The 23,699-nt window shown below is 41.6% G+C and overlaps 1 long non-coding RNA gene across 1 annotated transcript; it reads left to right on the top strand.

Annotated features, from left to right (window-relative positions):
* The first annotated feature begins 2,818 nt into the window (after positions 1-2,818).
* LOC139038929 (uncharacterized) lies at positions 2,819-3,439 on the top strand. Its single transcript, XR_011492038.1, has 2 exons — positions 2,819-2,910; positions 3,281-3,439. It is a non-coding gene; the product is annotated as an uncharacterized lncRNA (long non-coding RNA).
* Positions 3,440-23,699: the final 20,260 nt, after the last annotated feature.

Below are 23,699 nucleotides of genomic sequence, written 5' to 3'. Positions count from 1 at the left end.
TTTTGGAGCTTTTTCAATATCTGTTGGCTATATTCATGTGAGTCTACTTTGGACTCTATCCTGTTCTATTGATCTATATGTCTAACCCTCTACAAAATTATACTATTTTAATTGTTTTAACTATATAGTAAGTATTATAATCATATAATGGGAATCCTCCAACTTTATTCTTGTTTTCTAAAAGTTGTTTTCAGCTGTTATAGTTAAAATCTTTGATACACATTTTAGGATCAGCTTGTCTTTATCTCAAATATCCTGCTAGAATTTTTAAAGAAGTTTTATATCAACTGGAAGAAAATTGACAAGTTTACTGTATATTTTCCATCCATAATCATAGTATGTCTCTCCATTTATTTAAATTTTATTTCCTATTTAGAGATTTGTAGTTTTCAATATATGTATTCTGGACACATTTTATTATATTTACATGTGAGCATTTTATTTGGTCAGGACTACTGTAAATTCTACTGTGCTTTAAATGTTCAATTGCATATTGTTAATATTTGTATAAAGAAATGTTTGATTTATACACTCACAACAAACTATCTAAAAAGGAAACTTGGAAAATAATCTCTTTCATAATAGAATGAATAAGATTAAAATACTTAGGAAAAAGCTTAACTAAGAATGTGAAAGCTTTGAGTACTGAAACTACAAAATATTGATTAAACTAGTTAAAGAAGATTTTACATGTTTATGGATCAGAAGACTTAATATTGTTAAAGTGTTCATACTACCCAAAATGATCAATAGATATACAGATGCAATTCCTATCAAAATCCCAATGGCATTTTTATAGAATTTGCAGCACTATTCATAATAGTCAAGATGTGGAAACAACTGTAATGTCCATTGGCAGATAAATGAATAAAAAAGGTGTACAAACAATGAGATATCATTTGGCTTTAAAAAGGAAAAGGATTCTGCAGTATTCAACAATATGGTAGAACCTTAAGGGCCTCATTCTGAAATAAGCCAAATACAACACAATTTAATGAAGTCCAAAATAGTAAATTTAGAATCAAAGAGCACAATGCTGGTTGTTGGGCTGAAAGAGAGAGAAATGGGGAGTTACCAATCAATGCACATAAGGTTTCAGTTAAGGAAGATGAATAACTTCTAGATATTTGCTGAATTGCATTGTGCCCATAGTCAACAACATAAGACTGTATTTTACACTTAAACTAAGAAAGTAGATCTCATGTTAAGTGTTCTTACAATGAAATAAAAATTTTAAAGCTAAATTGAAAAAAATGAATTTATATTTTATTATCATGGAGTAAAATTCTATGAAAACTTGTTTTAAAGTCAAGAGCAAGTTAGAAAAAAGAAAAGAAAGAAATACGCTTGATGTGTCCTGTCGCCATGCTAAACTTACTCATTAGTTATTATTAGAACTTTTTTTGGTGGATTCTTTGAGACATTTTTATGTGCAAAATCAGGTCACCTGTAATCTGGGACAATTTTAGTTTTTCTTTTCTAATTGTCTTCTCTTTTGTTTCCTTTTCTTGCCCTGTTCCACTAGCTAAAATTTCCAGTACCATGCTGAAAAGAAGTGATGAATGCAGACATCCTTTCCTTTTTTCCCAATCTTATGGGGAAAGCATTCATTTTATCACTAAGTATGGTGTAAGCTATAACATTTTGATAGATATTCTTCAGCAGTTTGAGGAAGTGTCCTTTTGTTGTTAGCTTTCTGAGAGCTTTTGTCATAAATAACTGTTGAATTTTGTTGAATGTGTTTTTTTTCCCCCATCAGTTGATCTAATCATTTAAACTATTTATATATGTAAACTTTTATATTTGGAAATTCTCAGGTTACGTACTGCTGAAACCTAGCTTAAGGAATTTTTAGCATAACCTTGTTAGCACATTTGTTGATATTTCCCTGCTATTGTTTGAAGGAGATTGTCTAGAATTATGGGTATTTCTCTTTTAAATATTTGGTGGAATTTGTCAGTAAAACCATATGGACCTTGAAAGTTCCTTTTCAGCCATATAACATGATTTTTAAAATTTTAGCTACTGTATTTTCTAGCTCTAGAATTTCTATCTTGGCTCTTTTTCATAGCTTCCAAATGTCTCCTGGGATTCTTTGCCTATTCATTTATTCCCTTCATCTTTTCCTTGTATATCCTCAAGCCTGAATACAATTAGAAAAAAAAAAAATCTCTGTCGTCTTATTACAACATCTGGTTCACCTGTGGGTCAGTGTTTGTTGAACTTTTTGATGACTGATATTTTTATCTAACTTCTTTACATGCTTCATAAGATTTTATTATAAAAATTATATATTTAATTATAATAGAGATGGAATTATGCTCCTATTTTGTTTTACCCTAGAGGTTGTAAACACTTTTTATATGTAATAGATAAAGATAAGAGAATAATTGTTTACATTTTACCATGCGGTAAGTTGATCGAGGATTGGTCCCCAACATTAAAAAACTGACATTTTTTGTTAGCTCAATTCCCAACTTCCAGTTCTGCTGCAGTAGGCACTCATGATTAAGAGTCAGTCTCTTCGTATCAGTGTCTGATCCTGAAGCCAGGAGGAAATGGGCTGCAGCATCACCCTTGGACTGAGCTGTTTCAGGTCTATTTCAAAGTTCCCCCGAATACTTGAGAGTGTTCTCACTAGTTTTGGGATCTGCTTTCATTGACAATTTTAAAACAAAATTGTGAGGTGATTGTTCAAATCATTATTTTAAGCAAATTATTAGTGCATGTGGAATTTTCCTGATTCTAATCTGTCCCATCTCCTCCAATCAGAGCTATTAGCTCCACTGACTTCTGGGGACTCAATAAAGGGAAAACATTCTTCTTCTCTTACTTGTACCTAGGTCCAATAATTTAGCCTCCTTCCAGAAGCTGCCAGAAATTGCTGCTCACCTTTGAGGAACTCTCTCTGTAAGTTAGCTCAAGGCTTCTTTATGCACACTCCTCTTTGATAGTATGATAGGTAATGCGATGGTTTATTTTATGTGTCAGCTAGATGCCTACATATTTGGTCAAACATTGTTTTGGGTGTGCCTGTGAGGGTGTTTTGGGTGAGATTAACATTTGAATCATAGACCAAGTAAATTTCCCTTCCTAATGTGGGTGGCCTGCATCCAATCAAGGAAGTCTTGACTAGGAAAAATGTTTTCCTCTATCTGAGGTAAGATGGAACTTCTCCTATTTGACTGCTTTAAGCTGGGACATCAGTTTTTCTGCCCTTCAGACTTGAACTGAAACATTGGCACTTCTTGGGTCTCAGGACTGTTAATTTTCATACTAGAAACACATCAGTTCTTCTGGATCTCCAGCTTGCCAACTGCAGATCTTGGGACGTCTCAGCCTTATACATACAAGCATACCTCTATGTACACAGGCATACCTTGAAGATATTGCTGGTTCAGTTCCAGTCTATCACAATAAAGTGAATATTGCGATAAAATGAGTCAGATGAATTTTTGGTTTTCCAGTGCATGTAAAAGTTATGTTGACACTATATTGTAGTCTATTAAGTGTTCAATAGCATTATGTCTGAAAAAGTCAATGAACATACCTTAATTTTAAAATATTTTATTAATAAAAATGTTAACTATTATCAGAGCCTTTAGTGAGTCATAATGTTTTTGCAGGTGGAGTTTTGAAGTATTGTGAGAATTACCAAAATGTGACACAGAGACACAAAGTGAACAAATGCTATTGAAAAAATGATGCAATTGACTTTCTTGATCCAGGGTTACCACAAACCATCAATTTGTAAAAAAAAAAAGCACAATGTCTTCCAAGAACAATAACACAAAGTATGTGAAATGAAAGTGTTAGTTGATCAGTCGTGTCTGACTCCTTGCGATCCCATGGACTGTATGCCTGCCAGGCTCCTTTCTCCATGGGATTTTCCAGGAATACTGGAGTGTGTTGCCCTTTCCTTCTCCAAATATGTGAAGGGTTAAAGAAAAAAAGATACTTATGTAAAAAATTAGAGCAATGATGGATAGATAATATAGAAAAGCATATTCATAGTTGTTGAATTACCAGGCCTATTTGGATCCCAATTAATAATCAAAACTGTGAAAGTTTCAAAGCTACATCCAAGGAAATATTTAACTAAGAGAAGAACTGGAAAATGAGAGATATTTTGAAATGATTGTAAGGCTATCCTTATAGGAGATATTAGGTTTGTTCTTTGTTGATTCAGAGAGCAGACCTAGAGCCAATGAACCAGTTTCAGTTCAGTTCAGTTCAGTCACTCAGTCGTGTCCACTCTTTGTGACCCCATGAATTGCAGCACATCAGGCCTCCCTGTCCATCACCAACTCCCAGAGCTTACTCAAACTCATGCCCATCGAGTCGGTGATGCCATCCAGCCATCTCATCCTCTGTCATTCCCTTCTTCTCCTGCCCCCAATTCCTCCCAGCATCAGGATCTTTTCCAATGAGTCAGCTCTTCGCATGAGGTGGCCAAAGTATTGGAGTTTCAGCTTCAGCATCAGTCCTTCCAATGAACACCCAGGACTGATCTCCTTTAGGATGGACTAGTTGGATCTCCTTGCAAAGTTTAGGGAGGTCTATTTTTGCCTCAGTTAATTCATTCAACAAATATCCTTTGAGGAGCTACTATATGGCAGGCACTGTTCTTGACAGCTGAGATATACCAATGAACAAAGAAAATAAATATCATCTCCTTATCTAGCAAGGGAAATACAGGTAATAAGAAATCCAAGAAATCAATGGGAAGAAGTGGAAAAATTGACCAGATTCCCAGGTAGAATCTTGATAATTATTTAGCATGTTTTTGAGGAGATTCCTAAAGTAGAAGAGAGGGGATTGGAAGTTTCTTCTCATTGCAGGATGCTCTGGGTTTCTGACAAATCCAATTATCTGCAGTATAGAACAGACTTGTGGACTCTGGGAGAAGGCGAGGGTGGGATGTTTTGAGAGAACAGCATTGAAACATGTTTATTATCTAGGGTGAAGCAGATAACCAGCCCAGGTTGGGTACATGAGACAGGTGCTCGGGCCTGGTGCACTGGGAAGACCCAGAGGGATGGGGTGGAGAGGGAGGTGGGAGGGGGGACTGGGATGGGGAATACATGTAAATCCATGGCTAATTCATTTCAATGTATAACAAAACTACTGTAATGATGTAAAGTAATTAGCCTCCAACTAATAAAAATAAATGGAAAAAAAAAATTTGTTACCAGTATTCACTGAAAATTAGAATGAGTTAATTCCTTCCTTGAGTGTCAAATTATGGGGGTCACTGTTACCATTATAAGTCAACAATTTGGTTTCAACCTCTAGGTTTTACACATAGTATGCCACTTCTACATCCCCTCCACGTCTTCACTAAAACATTGCTTCTTCATCCCTTGACTCTTAATTCTACCTTAGGTCCCTTTATACTTGATCTTCATTATCCTTTAATTTTCTTGCCAAGCACTCCTCTCAATTTGCAATTGCTTCCTCTATGTGTGTGATTATTTGTGTAGCGTCTATAACTCCACTGTTCTGAAAGCTTCTAAGAGTAGGGGCTCTGTCTGTTTTCTTCACCACTTGGTATGAAGGACCTACATCAGTCCTTGACACAAGATCAAGTGCCTGTTAAGTGTTTACTTGGCAGTGAATAATGATTGAGTATGCTTCCCTGGTGATTCAAATGGTAAAGAATCTGCCCGCAATGCAGGAAACCCCAGGTGTGATCCTTGGGTTGGGAAGATCCCCTGAAAAGGGGAATGACTATTCACTCCAGTGTTCTTGCCTGGAGAATTCCACGGACAGAGGAGCCCGGTGAGCTACAGTCCATGGGGTTGCAAAGAACCAGACACAACCGAGCGACTAGCACTCCATGTCAATGATTAACTGAGTAGGATCCTTGGAGAACAGAAATTGTTCATCTTCAAGTTATCAAGGGTGCTGAGTGAGAGACTTCCCTGGTGGTTCACTGATAAAGAAGCTGCCTGCCAGTGCAGGAGACACGAGTTCGATCCCTGGTCTGAGAAGATACCATATGCCGTGGAGCAACTAATCCCAAACGCCACAGCTATTTGTTTTAGAGCCTGGCAGCCACAACTACTGAAGCCTGTGCATCTCAGAGACCCTACTCTGCAGTGAGAAACGCCTCGACGATGAGATGAGAAATCTGTGCAGGGCAACTAGAGCATGGCCCCACTCTCTGCAGCTATAGAAATGCCCGTGCATAAGGAAGACCCAGTGCAGCCAAAAATAAAATAAATACAAATCATTTCTTTTTTTAAAAGAGATCTTGAGTTGCTTAGGTGGGGCAAGCCACAAATAAAAGAGGAATTTCCCAAGGGTTGAGTCTTTTCATATATTTCTCTATAGTCTTGAAAACCTAGAACTCTGGAAAGCCAGAGTTGGGAACTGATCTCATGCCTCATTTGACAGAGAAGAAATCTGGAGCCTAACTAGAGAAAGAAGCTATGAATATGCAAGAATCCATGGGCAGACTGGGAGCATTTCAAGAGTTACTTTCAGAAATACTTTGGAAAACACATATACATAAACAAAAACAACTCTCCAACTATCCAGCCCTGAAGTTTGAAATTCATGCTCAGCTGTTGATCCAAAGTTGGCTGAAGATGGGAGAATGTCTGTGTGCGGAGGGGATGCTGGGAGCCAGTGACCTCCGCTAGAGGCCCAGCCCCTTACGGGGACCGCGTTCCCCTGCGTGCACTGCATCCTCCCCCACGTGCAAAGGGTCCCTGGAGACCCGGGCGCTGAAGGAGGCTGCAGAACCTCCCGGTGCAGAGCTGAATCGCTGACAGCCTTCTGAGTGCAACGGTCACCACAATAACTTTTCGAAACCTCCCACGGCGTGGGTGGGGGAGGGGAAACCAAAAATCCCAAATATAATTTAATTTCCAGGGTAAACACTTTCATGCAAAAATGGCCAAGGCGTTCTTTGAGGCGAGGCTGCCTTCTTCAGCATGACCACACTGCCCCCTTGAGCATTCTGCTGAAATCCTGCGCAGAGCTCCAACTTCACAAGCGATCTTCCAGAGCCTGGTTCCCTGCGGAAGAGGTGAGGATGTAGAAGCAGGAATGACAAGAAGGAGGAGGCTGAAACAGCTTTGCCTTCTCAAGAGAGCCCCATGTGGATAATCAAGATGTGAGTTGTTAGGGAACATTCGCTTGATCTTGAAAGACTCATGAGCCAAGTGCATAGTCGCTGGTCAAAATCAGGGATGCCCACTGGCCCAACTGAAACCCAATAGGGTTGCCCCGCTCCAGGCATCCTATTCTGGGAAAACTTTTCAGCATTTATGATGTAGGACATATCAGAGGCTATGCTAAGTCCATTACACCTGTTTCCTTATTTAATTGTCATTTTCTGGGGTTGAGGGAGAACAAGGAGGAGGCTCTGATGGTTGAGGTCCTTTTCAGTAACCAAGTGAGCGGCAAACGGCTTCGCAGAGGCTTGAGCCCCACTGTGTGGGACTGTGCTGTGAGGTCCAGGAGAGCCCAGTTGCTAGTTCTGCTGCCATCAGCTCCATGACTTTGAGCTGGCTGTCTTCTATCTCTCCACCTTCCACCTCCCCTTTTTAAAGTGAAGGGACTGCATTAGACCCTCTCTAAGGATTAAAGAGCTAAGTTTCTATGCATTGACAGTGTAACAAGAATTAGTTCCACATAGATTAGCAAGTCAGATAACAGCCCTGGAAGGAGACAAATAGGAAGTGATTGGCTGTGGTAGGGGTGGATGCCCACTTCGCGTGGGGCACAATGATGGGGAACCTGGAGCCTGGGAAACCTGAATGTGGGGTGGAGTCCTAGACAGAGGAGCTAGGGCCAGATGTGTGTCCTATAATCACAGATTCCCCTTGCTTCCTAATTTGGACTCAAAGTAGCCTTGCACAGGTTGTTAAGGTTGTTAGCTGGTCCATCTTAGATCAAAGGCAATATAAGCTACAATTGATCAGTTTCATTTATAGAACAGTATTCATTCTCATTAGAACTGACTTGAAGTTGTTGGGGTACAGTGTTTAAAAACTGAGAAAGTAAATGAAATTAAAAGGTAATTTCTGTTCCCCTCCCTGCCAAATCTGTCTGTCTCCTTCAGGATTATGGAGCAGACAGTAAGACCCAGTCACTGATCATAATGAAATGCTGAGGTTGGAAAATTGCTTCTTATGGTAATGCTTATGACATATTGAGCCTCCTCTCTGTTATCAGCATTAGTTAAATGTTTGCCAAGAAGTTGCCAAGTTTTCATTCCTTTGCTTGTAAATATTGCAGTACTTGAGGTCTTCGGTGCTTTAATTCAAACTCTGTCTCTTTCTGTCTCTCTGTCACACACACACACACACACACACACACACACACACACATACACACACACACACACATTGATCCACCGTAAATGCTGAGCACCACAGTCTTATTCTAGAAGAAGGGATATAAGTTCACTTCAACTTTACCCTCAAGAAATTCTTAGGCAACAGCATAAGAAAACAAAAGGAGCAACCAGTACAGGACAAACTGGCCACGAGGCAGCTGGGAAGGATGCTGTGAGGCTCAACAACTCACAGTAGCCTGGAAAAGTAAAAATGGTCAGAAAAACTATCATGAGGAAGTGGCAAATCCAGCTTGACAGGTAAGAGTGGGAAGCATGTTCTAGGCAGAGGGACTATAATGAGCAAAGATCCTGCTGCGCGGAACCATTGTGAATTATTCAGGGAAATGCATGAAGTTATTCTGGCAACCAAGAGGATGACTGTGGGAAAGCCACTGAAGACAAATTTTGAGAGGTAGGCAGGGGACATATAAAAATGACTTTGAAATATTTTATAAACTATTTAGTTCATCCTTAAGGCATTTTATACTAAAGAAATTTGGAAGCCACTGAAGGATTTCCTGAAATGTAATCATCCTTAAGAAAAACTCAGAAAACATTTCAAAGGCATCAGTGCTCAAAACATAAACAAAACTAAGAGATAATATGTCAATGAGGATTAATACAATAAGTGATCAGAATTTTTAAACTGTTGACAATTTCTGTGTTTTATCATTGTAGGATAGTATGCGTAATATAATCTGTATTTGATTTTTAATGTGTTTATGGGGTGATGATAGCATCTATGAATCAGCTTCTTCGGTTTAGAACATTTTTGTGCAAACAGTAAATGATTCCATCTTCTTTGCATCTTCTCCACTTTGACAGGATGTGGTCAAACCACTTGCACTTTCCAGGGCCCCATCTTGTTTATGTGTTTTTCCCACTTTGCAGTTAGAGAGTGAAAACAATTGTTCCCAGGATTTTGAACAGGGTGAGCCTTTCTTTCACCAGCTTTATCTTGTGAAATTCCAGTATCATTCTCCAGTTTTTCCTTGGAAACAAAAGCCACTAAAGCATATCTTTGAAGAGTTTGAAATTCAACAAAGAGACAGTAACATAAACTGAAAATAGAACCGGAAAACTTATTTGTTCTTTCCCTGGAGCTCTTGTGCAGACAAGGAATTATGATGCAACTTCACTGGCTGACCATAAATTGTCCAATTTCTTCACGCCTCCAAGCTGACGCCAACCTGTCATCAGGATCTGGTCTTGATCTTTCCAGTCTGGTTCTTCACTTTTTAAACTAAAGGCTGGATCTTTCCAGTCTCTTTCTGATTAATTTAGGATCTGGCTTTTTTCAGTCAAACGTCTGCCCTTTCAAGAACTGATCTAACAATGCTGGGTGTCCTGGGACTTGCAACAACTCAATGAAAGTCAGGCAATGGAAAAATCATGTAACTTAAACCAAACAGTTCCCATTTGCTCTGAGACTTAGGAGCTCCTCCTGGATAAAATACACTCCTACTTCAGTGTTACTTCTCTGAGGACTTTCCTGAGCACCTTACTTAAGATTGCAACCTGCCCCACCTCCATTCCACTTGTGCCACCCTAATTCTTGTGAACCTTTTATTGCAATTTATTTATTTTAATTATTGTCTGCTTTCTATTCCCTTATATATGTATAAATGTGTATAGTAAGAAATATGTAAATAAACATACACAATGACATCTATATTTCAATAAAGACAAGTAGGTAGGTAGATACAGATGAAGATATAGATAGCTCATAGGTAAGTAGGTACAGACAGCTTTGTGTTTATGTGACATAGGGAGAGATAGAAAACAGTGAAACAGAATCAGCCAGATGATGATCACCATGAATATGCTTCTAGACACAGCGGTTTCTGTAGAAATAATAAACATATACAATCTAACAATTACTGATGGAATCACAGAAGAGTGTTTGGAATTGAGACTCTTCCAGGAAACTCAGGCTGGTCTCTGATGCTCTCACGGAAGGAATGGTGACCCCCACTCCTTACCTGAAATATCAGGCTAAGGTCCAGAATGGTCTATACATAGAGCTGCATCCAAATCACAGACCTTGTCATCAGTCTTCCTTGGACAGGTGAAGTGGAAAACAAGGGGGTGCTTCTCTCTGGCGGTGCCAAAGGATGGCTTGGCAGGCTTTTATCACAGTCCCATCTCTAAGACTAACCCATTAGAAATGTAACTGAAGTAAAAACTATGGTGAGAATGAAAATATTCTAGGACACTTCCATGGTTACCCAACCCCACTCCAACCTTCTCATGAGATGGTCACTCTAAAGCTCTCCTCCATGGAAACTCTAGAACTAGAGTGCCCTTCTAATTTCCCCGAGTGATCCACAACTATAAAGTAATTTCCACTCTGGTAACCTCTAGACCTCAGTGATACAAGTACTTCAACAATCAGGGCACTTTGGAAACTTGAATCCTGAAAGAAGGCTGTTATTTAAATAGATTTCCCTCCAGAAATCCTTACAACTATGATCTCTTTCTCTGTTGCTCTCTCTCTCACACACACATGCACACAACATAAATTATTAGTTAGTTTCCTATGGCCTCAGTGAGCATCATTCACTTCTGCTGGTTATAGATTCACTGGAATAATCATCTACATAAATGCAAAACCCTGCTTATGCAACTGTGAACTGGATTTACGCAAGACTTTTCTCTTTTTAGGTGAATGTGTGCAAAGGCACAGTTTATTGCATTTTCCCTTAGGGAGTCTACATATCCATGTTATGTGCAATGAGCATGTTGCTATGGTAATGATTACAGCTTTATATTAAGTAGCAAGAAAATCAGCATCAAGAAAACTGCTTTGGCTTACCATTCAGTGACACTCCCTTCATCTCCCCTTCTGCAGTCCCTAGACCCAGAATTCCTTCCTACAGGTATAATTTAGCTATGACCCTGATCTGGGTGGCCACTTGCAACAATTATGGGTGGTGCAAAATAGGCTAAAGTCTCTTAAGTTACTGCTCCTACTCTTCAAAGGGTTAAAATGGCATATGATAATAGAACAAACAGCCAATAGAGGTTTAATGTCTGTCTGTGATCTGTAGTGGATGCTTTATGTGAATTTGAATGCTTTTTTTCTTTTCTTAACTTTGCATCTCAGCTTACTTCTCACTAGGGTGATAGTGGTTTTGTTCCCAGATGCTCAGTGTTTCCAGGTTCTCTCTAGCCTTAACTTTCTATATGCTCTATTAGAAACGACACCACCTATGGAAGTAACTAGGCCTGGGTTTTAATCCTGGACAGACACCATCATCAACTCTGTTATCTCTGACAAATTCACATCTCTAACCTGAAGTTTTCCTTATCTTAAATTTTAAAAGATGCTAGTTCTCCAGATTCTGCTAAAGTCTGGAATAATGTGTGTAAAGTGCCTGGTCCACAACTGATATTCAACAAAAAGCACCATTTCGTTTGTGTTTATTCAGTTACTTTTCATTCAACAAATACTATTGAGTTTCTATGAAGCTCTGGGCTGCATGATGAATAAAACAGTGATTTCCATCACGGAATTTGCAATCTAGTGGGTCAAAGAGAAAATAACGAACTGGAGAAAAATGCAAAATTTCAATGGCAGTAGCCACTAACATGGAACTGGAAGAGGCTATAAGAGGATCTGACTTAGTCAAAGAAGTCAGAAGAGACTCATTGAGGTCACTTCAAGGTCAAGTGACCCTTGAGCAGAGAGATAATGTAGGAATATAAGTTAACTAGGTGGAGAGAATAGGGCAGAGTGTTTTGGGCAGAGGGGACAGCAGGGACAAAATCCTGTAGCAGGAGAAGTTTGATGCAGTCAGGGGACTCATAGAACTCACTGTGATTGGAGCAGAGAGAGAGAGAGAGATGAGGCTGAGGGAGGGTTAAAGATTAACCATTGAAGGGACTTGGAGGCCATGTTAACAGATTCTGTCTGATGTTGAGAGCAAAGAAAACTATTAGAAGATGTGAAGCAGGAAAATGACATGATCAAATATGCATTTTGAGATCACTAGTATGAAGATCAGATTGGAGGAGAGTGATGCAGAGTGACCATGAGTAGATGAGGGAAGAGGCAGCAGTCTTCCAGGCAAGAGGTGGCTTGGGCAGATGGTGGTGACCAAGGTGCAGGGATATGATGGATTTGGGGACTATTGTGGGGGGTGAGGGTGCATAGACATCTTTGGTGAAAGATTTGCAGTGGGAGGTGACAGAAAGAAATTCATGGATTCTGGGTTGCAAAAGCAAATGAATGTTCATGCTATTTGCGAAAACATGAAACCCAGGTCTGGGATTGTTTGGAAGGAGGGCAGTACTGAAAAGCACTATGGCATAGATTTGGAGCCGCTGAGATTTAATCCTCTAAGTCATCCAAGATGCACATTTTACCAAAGACAAGTATCTTTAGAGATACCCAGCAAGGGTAGGTGCCCACTGACAAGACGAGATCCCATGAATGCACTGTAAGAATCTTCTGCACAATTCTTGCCTCTCCACCATCCATTATGCATGCAGACACAGAATAGCCTTTACCAGTGCAGATCAATTTGGGTTGTTATTTGTTTAAAATCTTGCGATTACCACCCACTACTTGTAGTATTCTGACACTTGGAATGTGGTGGCAGGGTGCCAGGTCAGCAGGCATACAAGGGCTAAAGAACACTGTATAAATTCCCGGGTGGCTCAGTGGAAAAGAATCCACCAGCAATGCATGAGAAGATCCCCTGGAGGAGGAAATGGAAACCCACTTCAGTATTCTTGCTGGGAAAATCACATAGACGGAGGAGCCTGGAGGGCCACAATCCATGGGTTCATTAAAGAGTCAGACACGACTTAGCAACTAAACAACAACAAAAATGAATTAATTTCCTAGGGCTGCCATAACAAAATGCCACACAATGGGTGGCTTTAAAACAACAGAATTGTCTCACATTTCTAGAGGTATAGGTCTGAAATCATAGTGTAGGCAGGGCCCTGCTCACTCTGAAGACTAGGGAAGAACCCTCCCTTGCTTCTTCCAGCTTTTGGTAGCCTCAGACATTTCTTGGCTTGTGGTCATACTAGAATCACTGCCTCCTCTTCCCTTGGTGTCTGTGTCCAAATTTCCCTCTTCCCATAAAGACAACCATCATGCTGGATTCCGGGATCCACCCTACACCAGTGTGATCTCATCTTACCTTGACTCAGGACATCTGAAATGACCCCATTCTCAAATAAGGTCACATCCTGAGGTACCAGAGATTGGGACTTCAATGTATCTTTCAAGGGATGGAGGCACAACTTATTCCATAACAAATGCTTTTATAACTACCATTTGGGAAGTTCACTCTTTGCATTCCCTTTTTCAGTTTCCCCTTTCCATGTCTTCTTCATCTTTTAATAGAAATTTTCCTTCCAATTCAGAGTCCTCAAACTCTGTTAGGGTAATTTCCAGCCGTTCCCTCTTCTCAGGAAAACTATCCATTTAGCATCCATGTCATTACAGGTGTAGGGTTCCCAAAGTCTCTGTTCCTACACCCAACATACAGGTGACTGACTTACGATGAAGAGCTGATCCTTCATGGGCTGAAGTCTCCATTCTGAAACTTGGAACTGAGACTGGGAAAGACATTCAGGCTCTTTGCTGGTGACTGGACTTGTTCCATCTGAGAGCTGCCGCCTGTAGCCGTCATCTCCCGTGTGAACTGAGAAACAGAGAAAGCCAGTGTTGAGGAAGGAGAACAAAAAGAAGCGTTCCTGAAACAGAGCAGAGACGGGAGACAAGCAGGATGGCTGTGGGCATGCCAGTTCCTGGTAAATACTCACCTCTTCCATTGTACTAAATTCTCCTACTTTTTTTTTAACTGCTAGGTTCAATAGGTTCAGTTAAAATTAGCTATAAATACATGCATTCTATCAAAATATAATCTTAAAGAAAATTTTGATAAGGGTCTACATACTGACATGTGAAGGTTCCACTTGCTTTATATTCCAGGACAACCTAGAGCTAGAAGTCTTAATCCAAATATATAAGTCTAAGGGGTGGAAATTCTAGGCCACGGCAGGCAGGAGGCTGGGTCTTTTGGAGGATGGGGAGTAGTCTAACTGCTACTAAAACCACATTGTGTAAGGAGAGGCCAGAATTGTTTAGTCATTTGCAAACTTGAGCATACATGAGAGACCCCTGAAAGACTTGTAAAGATTCGAGGAGCTGGGACCACCTCTAAGTTTATGATTTGTTAGGTCTGCGGTGGTTTGTGAGAGTTCACTGTTCTAACAGTATCCCGGGTGATGCTGGTTGAGGATTACATTTTGAGAACTACTCGTTGTGAAATCTGGCATTACTTCAGAGCCGGATGCTGTACCAGGGTTGGGGTGGAGGTGTGGTCCTCAGGCAACCCAGTGCAGGAGGATTCCTCCCCTAATGGACCAATGCTGCAGATGGTGTTCGTTTTTACAAAAAAGCACTTGGAGAAATTTAGAGGAGGCATGTAGGATGCATGATTTAAAATCCTTCTCTGATTATTCCTAGAAACAAACAAACAAAAATCCTGGAGGGTTCTGATGGTACTCAGAAAAGACTGCTGGCTTCCAAGTTTATATATATTATGTCTTTGGATCTTAGGTTTCTTGCTCTTAATTAAAAGTTTTGAATTATTTTATATTCTGGATTCTTCTTGGCTCTAACCTCCTCAGACCCATGATTTTGCTCAGGTTTGCTCCTGAAACTTTTATGAGTGATCTTTCCTAAGAGACTAATCCAGAAACCAACTCCAACTGCTTCAGTCCTCACCCTGTTGAGGGCCAGAGTGACAGTTATTGCATGAAGCGTGTACACGGTGCAGTAGTCTCTGGGGAATGCATGACAGAAAAGTAAAACCAAGAGGAAATGTTCCCAGAGGGGAACAGCCGTCTCTTCAAACTCTTGAACCGTTTACACTGAATTGTGATGAAGCTGTTAGAGTCCTCTAGAGCGCCTCAAGTATGTAGCTTAGCTGGTGGCCCTGATCAAAGCATGTGGGCTGGTGGAAATCACACTGCAGTGGCGTGGGTCCAGCAGAACACAGCAATAATTGATATCTAGCAAAAATTTTCCATCCCATCAAACCTGTCAATCAAAGGATTATTCCCTTGTACCCAGATGGCTCAGAAAAGATGTACTTTGATAGAAGCACGAATCCGCCGTAGTCTTAGGAAGTGCACACGGCAGTCCTCAAAGGCCCAGGAGCATTTAGAAAGTGCACTCAGGTTGAGTCCACACTGTTCAACCAGGCAGGTCTTGCCTTTCAAAGACCCACAAAGCAAAGAGACAAGACAAACATTCATGCAGGCAAGAGACTTCTAAGAGTTGGGATTGGGGCAATGGAGAGGAAAACAATTTGCTGTTTGTTCTTCATTCCAAGTCTTCCTGGACTAGAAGCTTCAATTTCTCTTTCTCTCTTCCAATATCCTGAGACATTAGAATACAATACAATATTCTGAGTATATTAGAAGAAGAATGAGTCTGGATGTTAAAATAAACAAATACAATGAATAGTATCAATAATTTTGTACTCTGTGCAAGACGATGCCCTTCACACTAGGGAATCACAGATGACTGAGACATAGGCCTTGCTCTCAAAGATCTCACATCCTCACCGGAGAGAGACATTTAGAGACAGCACTCCAGGGGCATAATAATGGAAGCATTGCAGCATGTCATACATGCAGAGAGGAAAGAAAGGGACCTAGCCTACCTGGGGTGTGACTGATTTGATGGCAAATATCTGATGCAAAATATTCCTCTTATAACCCAGCTCAATGTGCTGGAGTGGGACGGGGCTGCCCAGACAGCTGCTCTCAGGCTGGATTTCTGTGTGCCTGGGAGAGGGCTTCTCAGAAAACAGCCATGAGCACCTGCTTATGGACATTTCATTCTGAGGCCTGGGTTGTTATTCTGAAAGAGTGGTGCACAGATCAGCTGCACCAGAATCACCAGAGGTGTTTGCTAACCACTCCAGTCTTGGACCCCTTAATAGATCCAGAGAGTCACAAACTGTCCAGGAGAATGAATCCTTACAAAGAAGGGAGATGTGGAAATGGAGAAGAGAGGATCGTGAACATTTATCTCCATCAATCCCTCAGCTGTATAACCTGTATCAAGAAGGCTAGAAGCAAAGTGAGGACCAGAATTTGCAAGGTTTTGAAAGATAAACATTTTTCTTCTCTTTCCCCTCTATAAGACAATAAAGAAAAATACGTACTGCTAGACATAAAGAAAAATATATATATTGCTTTCCATGATGAATTTTAACAGCGCGAGTGTTTGAATTATATAATATTCAATAGGAATAGGAATAGTCAACATAGACCTATACAACTTGAAATGTAGTAGGTAAAATAGATGTCTTTACTGCCAAAAATCTTAGAACATTTAACAGATTTTATGTTTCTTGTGAATATCCAAGAAGCTGTGCTTCAGTTAAACTCAGCTGAAGATAACACAATCACTATTGTCATTTTAATCAGCAAGAGACTTGATACAGGAAGTTGGGGACTTCCAGTATTGCCTGAATACTAGCAAAGCAAGCTCCATGCTGGGGCTCCAGGGAAAGCATTCAGAGCCACAAGAGAGACTCAGCTTGCTGAGGGAACCCAGGCAGAGTCAGGAAGCTGAGCATTCAGGAAGTTGCCACCAAAACCATACCCAATGCCAGTTAAACGGAGGCCTCCTTGCCTAGTTTCTTGAGTCCCTGATGCAAAAATGCATCTTACCAGAAGCCCAAGTCATATCTGGACTCTAGTGTAAAAGAGTTTGGGAAATGTAGTATTAAAGTAATAAGCTAGAGGGCTGCTGGGGCAGTGATACAGTGAGGCCATCTGTCACCCCCCCACAGGCAGGCCTGTTTACAGCATTTCCAGAGATTATTTACGGCTATAGAACCATTTACTTCAGAAACATTTTGAGAGACAGTGTTCCAGGGAACACGCTTTGGGAAGTGTTGACCCAGTTCTGCCTTCTCATTGATGAGGAAGGAACTAATGTCCAGAGAGGTGGCCATTTGGCTGACACCATCCAGTGAATCAGCAGCAGAGCGGGGATGGGACCAGGTCTCCCGTTCCTGGGGGTCTAGCCTTGCCGCTTGCACTGCTTTCTGTAGCCCTCCCTCCATCCTGAAGCTTCCTGCCAAATGGACCATTTGGAAAATGGTCCTGTGAGACCAAAACCAAAGAAAAGGCTCTTAAGGAAGCCTGAACCAAACTCCTGAATTACGCAACAATAGAGCAAGTTAATAAGCTCTCCTGAACCTCCAATTAAGTACAAGGATAATTACACCCTGGAGTTGGGAGAACAGCTGAGACTGGGAGTATTACAGGAACTGTCAGTAACTGAGCTGCTTTTGAATTCCGGCATTTCATTCTTGTGCCTTCTAGGGCAGAAGGAGGAGGAGGAGGAGAAAGCTGTTTGGTCTCAGCTCTCTTTGGACAGCTTGTAATAGATTAAGCGAACTCGTCTCCTATTTAGGCTGAAGAGAAGAAGCCTGCTGCCCTTGCCCTACAAACTGGACTGGAAGAGAAGCTGCTCACAGTTGACAAGAACGTTTTCTGTTAAGAACAGATCTGCCTTTGTAACATCAGTTTTTGACCTAACCTTTAACCACTGCTTTCTAAAGTCTGCGCTATTTCCTATAGGGTAGTTTTACCGCTGCGTCACAACAGCCTGAGTGGGCTCATGCATTCCTAGATGTGTTTAAATCCTCTTCCAGAGATCTTCTTTCATCATGGGCACTTTCATCTACCTTCCTTCCCCAAATAGTTGATATTCTTTGTCTTTTTCTGCTCAGCACTTTCGAATGTGTTTTGTGTGACTGCATTTATTCTGATTTATTCATACTGTGTGTTGTCCTACAGCCCAACTGTGGCCCTCCTAAGATGCTGGAGATTATTCTAAATATGAAAGCAATTGTTTCTGTGGTGGAAAGAAAGCTCTCCTTCGGATTCATGAAAGTGATGTTATTTTTCCCATCAGAATTCAGACTTTCCCAACCAAGTTTCTTTTTTTAAGATGACAGGTGCGTGTGCATGTTGCAAGCTGAAAATGGTCTAATTCGTTCAACAATCCTGACAAAAACAAAGGGAAAAAAAAATCACTGGGCTCAAAAAATCAGACCCAAATCAACATGTTCCTAGTCTATCGATAAACACTGTGGTTTTTTTCATCATCATAGCAGTTATCAGAGGTAAACAAAAAACTAAAGAGATAAAAAGGGAGCAACCCAGCCTTCCGGCACAGCAGCAGGACTTGTATATTCCTCGAGCTCCTCTCCCCCACCCAGATCACTGCTTGGGCAGATCTCAGCTCTGAATGTCCACTCAGGTTCCGCAAAGCCTCATTCAGTCTAACCCAGTTTAACACGTCAACCTCATACAAGGCCCAGTCCTTCCTGATGACACCCTCAGCTGTGGCTCTTCCTGTGGCTCAAGTGCCCTCAGTGAGGAGTGGGACTGTGGCCTGATCTTTCACTCCTGGGACACAGCCTCTGTTTCCTGCGTTTCTCCCACCTCCCGCAGGCATGGCCTGCTGCTGGGAGGGAAGCAGGGAGGGAAGATTGGGGAAGGCGGCGGGCGTCCTCTGACTTGACTGCAACCGTTTGTGGTCCTCTCTTGACACCACCTGATGTGAGATTCCCTGCTGGTGCGTTTGTGCATTCTTCTGGAAGCCTTGAAGGGCAGCACGGCCTCGTCTCACGCCCCACATGGGCTCCTAAAGTCATAAACCTTTGCAGTTCTTACTGCTGGCTTCCCTCATCCAGCACCCAACCTTTCGGACAGTGGTGTGGGTTGGATCATCCCCCGCCATCCCCTTCCGCTACCAAATCCTAACCCCCAGTACTGTGAATGCGACTTTATTTGGAAACAAGGCATTTACAAATGGAATCAAGTTAAGATGAAGTCATTAGGGTGGATTCTAATCCAGAGATAGGTGTCCTTAGAAGAAAGGGGAAATTTGGAAGCCAACACACAAAGATGAGAGAATGCCGTGTGAAGACACGGAAGGAGGACGGTCATCGGAAAATGGGAAAAAGGAGGCAGAGCTGGGGGTCAGGCTGCCACAAGCCAGCAACATCTGGAGTCACCAGAAGCTGGAAGAGGCCAGGAGGCAGGCTTTGCTGGTAGCTTCAGAGGGAGCAGAGCATGTCAGTTGGCTTAGCCTCCGGAAGTGTAGGACGGTAAAAATCAGTTATATCAGTTAGCTAATGCCACATGACAAGCTGCCCAAACTTTAGTACCTGAAAATGGTAAGTATTTACTAATCCACACATTACTGTCTTCTGGGGTTCTTGCTGCTCTGGGCCAGGTTTAGCTGACTTCAGCTGAGTACTGATGCTTCTGTGGTCAGCTGAGATGGCTGGGCATGGGGCTGGCTGAATGCAGAACTGTGATGGCCTCATCCACATATCTCGGGTTGGTTGGAGGCCTGGATCTCATATCAGCAAGTTGAGGCTCACTATTGCAGTGGCTAGATAAGAACCTAAGAGTAACAGAAGCAGAAAAAAACCTCTAACGGCCTCAGTCCCACAAAGAGTGTGTCAAAGGAAGTCACGGTTCACTCAGATTCAAGGGGTAGGGAAAGAGACTCCACCTCTTAGTGCGATAAACTGCAAAGCCTGATTGCCAGAACCCTGATGCAAGGAACATTGAAGCATCTGGCTGTGTTTTGCAGTTTCCCACTGAAAGGATACTTAGCATAAATGGGCCGTGTATCAGTCTAGCTAGTGCATTCATTGCTTTGAATGCCGTAACAAACAAGCTGAAAATCTCAGTAGCTTTTTTTTTAATTTTAATTTTTAATTTTTTCATTTATTTTTATTAGTTGGAGGCTAATTACTTTATAATATTATAGTGGTTTTTGTCATACATTGACATGAATCAGCCATGGAGTTACATGTATTCCCCATCCCGATCCCCCCTCCCAGTAGCCTTTTTTCTTGTTAACAACCCAGTACAATAAAAGCTCGTGTGTGTTGGAGAGAAAAGTGTCTCTGCTCTATGTAAATTTTCAAGGACCCAGATTTGACTTCATCTTTTAAAAGCTCAGAAATATGTAACCTCATGTGAGAGGGGAAAAAAATGAGTGAAATGGATAGCCAAGAGGTTTCAAAGGTCAGAGCTATCTTATATCAATCTTACTGGCCTAAGCTTGGCTCAGATTTCATTGACTATCTAAATGCAAAGGGCAGCTTCTTTGGTGCTAACAAAGAAAATGAAACAAGTTTGTTTCCATAAGTCTTACCTATAAGGTTTCAACCCAAATTCCAAGGCAGCAGAAGTCCCCTCCACAAATGAACAGCAGAAGTCCCCTCCACACTGAACAAATTCACTGTTCTTCCTCTTAACACCAGCTGCTGCTGCTGCTAAGTTGCTTCAGTCATGTACAACTCTGGGACACTATGAACAGTAGCCCGCCAGGCTCCTCTGTCCATGGGATTCTCCAGGCAAGAACACTGGAGTGGGTTGCCACACCCTCCTCCAGGGGATCTTCCCGACCCAGGGATCGAACCCACAACTCTTATGTCTCCTGCATTAGCACCACCTGGGAAGTCCCCTCAACACCAGAGGGACCGCTAATGCTGTCCTTAGATCATCTTTTCTCTTTTCCTCTCTTTCTGCCTCATCTCTCACATAAGGAAGACCCAACTTTATGGTGTTACAGTGAGAGCCATCGTGATAGTTAAGCTTCTAGTACAAGGTCAGCTATTGTCCCACCTCATCCTGATGCCAGGTACCATATGAGTGAACATCAAGAAGAGGAGTGTGCCTGGAATTATTGTTGTTCAGTCGTTAAGTCATGTTTGACTCTTTGCTAGCCCATTGTAGCACGCCAGGCTCATCTGTCCTCCACTATCTCCTGGAGTTTGTTCAGATTCATGTCCATTGAGTCAGTGATGCTGTCTAATCATCTCATCCTCTGTTGGTACCTTTCCCTTTTGCCTTCAATAGACAGAACTTTAATGATGCTCCTCAAAGAGATAAGGCTGTGGACAGACACAGGGAGGGGTGCTGTAGAACTTGGTGTCTGGCAACATGTAAAATGTGTTAGGAAATATCAGCTGTATTTAAAGAAGCCAAGTTTTTGTTTCAATGAAGTTTTAAAAATAGAAGCAGAAATATCATAGAGAGATTTAAGATTTCATAAAAGGCCATGCATTGTTCTCAGAGCTGTAAAGAGAAGACTTTTTCACCATGCACCTTCCTCTGGTATTTAGACTTTTGCCCCAATGTCATTTCTATTCCAGAACCTGCAAAGCTATGATAGGCTGTAAGTCGATGCCCCTGTTTTTGTAGCAAGAATATGATTCTTGCCTTCCACTGGCAGCCAGATGTTAAGTCATCACTAGATGGCAGTAACATCCAACACTTAATAAATGTATCAAAACTTTTCATTTTAGAAACATTTTTTGTTGTTGTTTTACTTTTGCATCTCTATGTCAAACAAACATTCATCAACATAAAACAGAAGCAGCCTTAAACTTGTCTCATCTTTACTTAGCACTTGATGTGCAGAATCACATAATTATACAAAAAAAGGGACTGGCCATTCCATAAACTATAAGGAAGGGCTTCTCACTGGGCTCTCAGAGTTCACATTAAGAGACTTCAACAACTCAATGGACATTTGAAATGAAGTGAAGTGAAAGTCGCTCTGTCCTGTCTGACTCTTTGCAAACCCATGACCTACACAGTCCACGGAATTCTCCAGGCCAAAATACTGGAGTGGGTATCCTTTCCCTCCTCCAGGCAATCTTCCCAACCCGGGGACCGAACCCAGGTCTCCCGCATTGCAGGCAGTTTCTTTACCAGCTGAGGCACCAGGAAAGCCCAAGAATACTAGAGTGGGAGCCTATCCCATCTCCAGTGGATCTTCCCGACCAGGAACTGAACCGGGCTTTGCTGATAGCTCAGTTGGCAATGGACATGAGTTTGAGCAAAGTCTGGGAGATAGTGAAGGACGGGGAAGCCTGATATGCTGCAGTCCATGGGGTCCAAAGAGCTGGACATGACTTAACAACTGAACAACAACCACCCTTGCCTGAACATGGACAAAAATATAAATGTCTAGTGCCATTTGTATTTGACAAAGAGTTCTATATTCAGCCCAATTGTTCTTTTTCCTAAATACATTTTTAAAAAGATTACAAAAATATTTATGCACTTGATGGGAATGTAGCTGATTTTCCTAAAGGAGCTTCTTCTTAATTTCACTTTCACTTTCTCCCAGATTCCTCCTTCCCACTCCCAGATTCACTCATACACACAGTTGTCTTTTTTGAGGAACCATTAGAGCAGGCATGAAAGAAAAAAAGGTGGAAACATTAAAATTAAAAGGGAATGGTGATGATTTAAATCCATGTCATACTCTGGGTGCATTAAGGAACCTGGAATATGGATTCCTAGACAATCCAGGAGGGTGTTTATTGGGAACTTGAATTAGTTTTAGAGAACTACCAGGTTGCTACTACTTCAAAAGCCTTGACCTCCTTCAAGGAACTGGGATAAATATGAAACCCAAATTTGTTTATTTCTGTGATCAGGGACCAAGTGACCTTACAGATGCTTAGCAGCTAATAAATGTTGACACCAAAAGCTTCCCTTCCTGCCACGAGGAAGCTCCAATGATAGATTACCACTGCTTGAGATTTGGGCCTTAGAAACTTTGCACTGGTACCTACAATATTATTTGTCATCTGGGAATGGAGTAAAATTTAGATACGTATGTGGAGGTGAGACAAGGGACAGTTCCAAAGGTGCTAGAAGTCAAGCTATGCCTAGTGCTGCTGGGGTCGCCCCTGCTTCCATCTTCATTTAGGAAAAGACTGTACCAACAAACTTCATCCAGTCAGTGAAATGAGAATTAGACTGGTGGACACAGACAAACCCTAACAGGCCAGGTGGGCACTCTCTGCAAGGTCTTGTTCAAAGCAAGAGCATCTAGGTAAGTAAATGCATCACTATAGCTAGAATCTGGACTACGGTCTGTGGACTGGGTGAATGTAGGGGAAGAAAGGAGATGCAACAAAGTCTTCCCCATCCTGCCTGGTAACCAATCCAGTTAGTAGATATCAGATCTGATTACAGGCAAGCAGGGTGGGAGCCCCTCAGTCATCTGGATCATGAATCTTGGGTCTGGAATGATATGTGACAGAGCTGAATCTCTGGCCAGGGAGCATCAGCAGAAGCAGCCGTGATCAGCTGGGAACTCAGAGCAGTGAAAGCAAGACTGGGGCTAATGCAGCGCTGAAAAAGCCGTACCTGTTAACACGTCCGCAGTGAGGACCGTACAGGACCCCTGCTGATAGCTGCCTGGACTGGAATCTACTGAAAATAAGATTTCCTATCACAAAAGATTCAT

This window comes from Odocoileus virginianus, chromosome 17 (assembly GCF_023699985.2).
Source record: "Odocoileus virginianus isolate 20LAN1187 ecotype Illinois chromosome 17, Ovbor_1.2, whole genome shotgun sequence".
NCBI lineage: Eukaryota > Metazoa > Chordata > Mammalia > Artiodactyla > Cervidae > Odocoileus > Odocoileus virginianus.
The sequence above is the reverse complement of the archived record's forward strand: the minus strand, read 5'-3'. Positions and strand labels throughout refer to the sequence as shown.